The 5,279-nt window shown below is 40.3% G+C and overlaps 1 protein-coding gene across 4 annotated transcripts in view; it reads left to right on the forward strand.

Annotated features, from left to right (window-relative positions):
• The window catches only part of zdbf2 (zinc finger, DBF-type containing 2), a 15,644-nt gene that overhangs the window by 3,179 nt on the left and 7,186 nt on the right, over window positions 1–5,279 (forward strand). The gene's annotated exons all lie outside the window — the stretch shown is intronic.

Raw genomic sequence — 5,279 nt, forward strand, 5'->3', positions numbered from 1 at the left:
CTCAAAATATCCAGAGAAAACAGGACCAGATTTAGAAAAGGGGTCAGATTGACAGAAAATGCTCTCCTTAATTCCAGATTATTAATTTTTACATTAAATCATAACAAAAAGAGCTTAAAAACATTTCAGTGTTTTGAATATTTGCTTTGATATCACCGACAGTAAAGATGCAGCTCTTTAATGCTACAAAGAGACTACAAATAAAGTTAGTACAAAGTGGATTTATGAGTGTTATTACATCTATAAAATACAGTTCTTGTAAATGTTCTATGAGTTCATGTTAAAGGTTCTGTTGCTGCTGTAGGTCAGCAGCTTTATCCTCCAGGTCTGTCTGGATCCTGTAGAGAATCTCCACATGCCCTGCTTCTGCATCGGCTAAAGCTAACCGCTACAGAGACGATTAGCAGAATGAGGTGGTGGGTGGGGTGGGGGTTTCTTGTGGCACGTGCAGTTTTTTCTCCCTCTCTCTGCCTTACTGGAGAATCTCCTCTGCTAGCTGCAGCTTTCATGTCTGCGCTTAGCTAGAGCTGACTTTACGCCAGACTACAGCGAGTGACTGTGGCAAATCTCCTAGGGCTGCACGGTGGTGCAGTGGTTAGCACTCTTGCCTCACAGCAAGAAAGCCCCAGTTCAAATCCCGGCTGGGGGATCTTAAACAGAACCACTGACTGGGGACCTTTCTGTGTGGAGTTTGCATGTTCTCCTCGTGCATGTGTGGGTTTTCTTCGGCTTCCTCCCACCATCCAAAACATGCTTCATAGGTTAACCAGCCACGTTAAGCAAATATGCATCTCAACCTTTAAGCATTAAAGGTATTAAGTTTTAACCATAGACCGTTTAATAGGAACTGGACATAAGAGGTGTTGAGGTCCCCCAGGGGAAATGCATTACCTTCGACCCTCAGGAAATCAGGCCAGAGCCTTCACCATCACTTCCTGATACGTCTACAACCTGTCGACAGCGATTAGTCTGAGTCGGTCTGAGTCACGTTTCTAGAGGAAGTACTCTCAACCAATCAGGAGTGATCTTGTTCCGGCTTGTTTGAAGCCCACACCCCTCCCACTGAAAGCAGCTCAGAGGAATCTGACAATCAAACGTTCGAGACAGGGACAGCAGGAGCCACATGCCTTTACCGAGGCATCTGATTGGTTGGTTTATAAGTTGAATAACTGGCGAAAAAGAAAAAAATATATAAAAAAAATTGGGATTAAAAAAAAATGTGTTAAGAAGGAAGCATCAGAGCAAGATGGTTATTCTGATGAATAAAATGACTGAGAAATAACTGTTTTTCAATGGAAGTCTATGGGAATTAGCACAGCGCTAACTCTAGCCAACAAGACCAAGGGAAAAGTTCATATTCTTCAGAATCAGAATCAGCTTTATTGGCCAAGTACAGGATATATACAAGGGATTGGTTCCAGTGACTTGTGCTCCTGTGTGTAAAAAGATAAAAGAAAATAATAATAAAATAAATAAAAATAACAAATATTATTAACAAATAACAAAATATATATATACACACACATCTGAAGAAAATGATATATATATATATATATATATATATACAACAGATTTTCTGGCGTAACAGTTCTCATGTTGTGTTCCATACTCATCAAAAGTTCAGAGTTCAGAGTGACGGCTCGAGGGAAGAAGCCATCTTTGTGCACACAATTTATATTCTCTAGGGTAGTGTTGAAAATGTTAATAGTACTAACAAATGGTCAAAAGAGTCCCAATTCTCAGCCGAGTTATTTTGTATGAAAAGTATTAGGCGTCTGAACCGGTCATTACATGTACCCCCCTCTGATCTGCATGGTCGACCATAGCTGGTCGATAAACGGGATGGACACTCCTACTTATATTCGTAACAGCAGCACACAAGCAGGTATTGATATACGTGGTTTGACTTTATCGTTTTCTACCCTCTTTAACACCATAGGCACCTATTTTGAAGAACCAGTGCAGGTGTTACAAGTGCTTAAAAAAGTAAACCTTTCAAAATAATACTTGCAACATTTGAATTTTTTTGGTCAACATAGACTAGCAGAGGGACTTTTATTGCAAGCTGCTTACATGACACAGTTTGTTGGATTTCTGAGTTGCAAAATAATCTATTACAGTTAAGGGCATAATTGACCGTAATAATGAAATGTTTGTCTTGCTAGGATCAACAGAATTCAGACATTGAAGCTGCAATTATGAAATTTGGTAGGCTGCATTCAGAGATACCAACAGACTCCTATTAATGTGGAGAGGGCAAGCACTTCAGAGGGATTAACTCAGGCCAGTGAAGAAGCGGTCAGGAAGATGGATGAATGAATGAATGAATTAATAGCATGAACATGTCTTTATGGTCATCTAACTCTAAACTCAAAATATCCAGAGAAAACAGGACCAGATTTAGAAAAGGGGTCAGATTGACAGAAAATGCTCTCCTTAATTCACTCACTAATTCACTGGCACTCTATTGACTCTTTGTTAGTACTATTAACATTTTCAACACCATCATAGACAATAAAAATATAAACTATTCACTTTGTTTTGTTGACTAGGGTTAGCGCTATGCTAGCTCCAAAGCTTCACCGTGTTAAAACTAAGTACCTTTGATGCTTAAAGGTTGAGAGCATAATAACTTAACGTGGCTGTTTTTCAATATGCATTGTTAACAAGAGTTTATTTACTACTGAAAAACAACCAAGGGAAGTGTCAAAATAGGATTTTGTGGAGATTCACCCCAGCTTGGTGAGCCATTGCTGAAAAAGAAATACCCCCCTGATCACCCATCCTCTGATTGATTTCCGACGAAAGCTCCGCCTGCCTGACCCCTCCTCCCCACAAGTTAGTATTGGCACAAATATCTCATGTGGGGGGGGTGTCAAAAGTTAACTTTCCCCTGCAATGCTGCAAAATCTAAATAACTGTAGAAAAAACACAATATTCAGAAAAAGTTGCTGGAGCAAGCCTTAAAACCTAAGTAAATGCAAACTTAACTAAAACAGCTAAGATATTGCTAAATTATTAGCCAAACTCCAAATTTGCTTAGAAAACTTCAGTAAATACCAAATTGGTTAAAAAAGTCAGTAGGTGCTAAAAAAAAAGCTAGCATGTAGCTAAAATATTAGCTTAACTCCAAAACAGCCTCAAAATCCTCATTTATCTCATGCTAAATGAGTTATGCACGCTGTTAGAGTGAGAAACATGCCTGAGGTTTGATTCACAGGAACATTTTAAATACAAATGTCCATAAGACATCCCACATCACAGTAACAATGCACAGGAGTTCATCAAATAAACAGCATTTACATTAGACAAGAGGGCAGTGCAGCTCCATCAGTATCTCGCTAAAGGATACTGCAACTCATGATTGGACAGGGGGAGCTTGAAACTTATGATTCATAAGATCAGGGGGATCATTTCACATTAGAACATTTTTACACATAAGTTAAGGTTTTTTGTCAAGTTCCCACATTACATTCCACAAGTACACATTTTCTCACTTTTTCTTGCAACTTTGTGTTCAGTTTTACATTTGTGAGAGTTAAACTTTTGTGTGTGTATTATTTAAGCTTGTATGTTTTGACACATAATTACATTCATAGTATGTCAGTGTCCAGGCTGAGGGCAGGTGGTAAGCAACCAGATGAAGCAGGGTCAGAAACAGGAGATCCGGTCCAGAATGAACCACTCGGTAATGCAGGCAGACGATACTTTGCACTGAGTTAGGCTCTGTGCACTACTTAAAGTCCCCGTACAACAAATGTTTTAAATTTTCATTAAATGTTCCCAGTTGGGTTTTAATTAAGACTGTGAAGTTTTTAACAAAAATTCTACACCTTAAATGTCTTGAAAAGGCATTTTTCATGTTGATCTGAAGCCTTCATTTCCAAAAAAATCCCTGTGTGGGCATGTCTTATGGTGCTGAGCTGTGTAACCCCGCCCCTTATCCCCCCAGACATGCTAGCGAGACACAGACTTTGATAAGACCATGAAAAAATAAAACAAAACATGATCATTCAGACTGCATTGCAGCAGCACTAGCTGGAGCTCAGAATACAGAAAGGGTCTAATCGCACATCAGTTTCTAAATGTGTGCAGACAGTGCTGACGGTTTTAGATCCAGATGAAGGGTTAAATTCAGGAGAACAGTTCCGGCGTCCGGTTAAACCACCTGGTGGATCCTGAACGGAGCTGCTGGTATAGCGCCGCTCATTTATAGCTGCCCACAGCTGCCCGTCGCGGCCGGTCGCTGCTCGCAGTTGCCACCGACTGCCCGCCGCCGCCCGCTGCAGCTCGGTGTTCCTCCGCAGGTTGTGTCAAACGTGGACGGACAGCATATTTGTGACAGCTGATGGGGTTTTAGTTTGTTTCATTTTAAATACGTGAGACCAACTTAAAAACAACCTTTAGCTTCACTGCTTGAAGGGAAGCAGACATGAATTTCAATCACTAAATAATGAAAGCTAACATCAGTCTGGCCTTTCACTGAATTACAATCCTTAACAGCACAGAAGTGGGACGTTATCTTATCTTATCCGGCCTCTACAGCCACATCCGGGTTAGCTAGCTACTGTGACGTATGAAAGTTTCAGGAATTCAAACAGAGTTTTTCCAGGGACTTTGAATGACAGCGACTAAAAAGGAGAAATACTCGTAAATGCAAACACGATGATTTCTTTTTATATCTTTTGTCTTTCAGAAGAAAAATGCCACACATACATGTTAAAAACTCAAAAAACAGGATTTTCATTGGAGGGAGACTTTAAGTGTCCTGTGGGTGATGGCAAATGAGAGTCAACTGAGCAGCTTTTGAGGAGTGTGTGCTGGGGCTGCCGGGAGATGTAGTGTGTTAGGTACTCTGGAGATGGTTCCCGACAGTGACCAGAGGGCGAGACAGAGCTCTGACTCCTTACACATAGAAAATGCCTTACCTCCAGCAAAATATAGCCAATTCCGCCAGATGACGGCGATTTTTATCTGGCCAGATGATAGTCCAAGTCAGTTTGAGTTAATGTTTCTATGGCAATGACTGTTGCCAGTCAGAAGCAAGTTTATTTGAAGTCCACAGCCCTTCCACTGAAAGCGCCTCGGAAGAATCTGTCAAAGGTTTGAAGTGATAACGAAAAATCATCCTGAAAAACATTGAGGATTATGAAGAAGATGGTATCAGAGAAGAAGATATCAGAAGGTATCAGATCAAGAATGTCCTTCTATTAGTTAGAATAACCAGAGTAATAACTGTTTATTTCTTTATAGCAGTCAATGGGATTTTGGCTTCTTGG

This window comes from Oryzias melastigma, unplaced genomic scaffold, assembly GCF_002922805.2.
Source record: "Oryzias melastigma strain HK-1 unplaced genomic scaffold, ASM292280v2 sc00262, whole genome shotgun sequence".
NCBI classification, from domain to species: domain Eukaryota; kingdom Metazoa; phylum Chordata; class Actinopteri; order Beloniformes; family Adrianichthyidae; genus Oryzias; species Oryzias melastigma.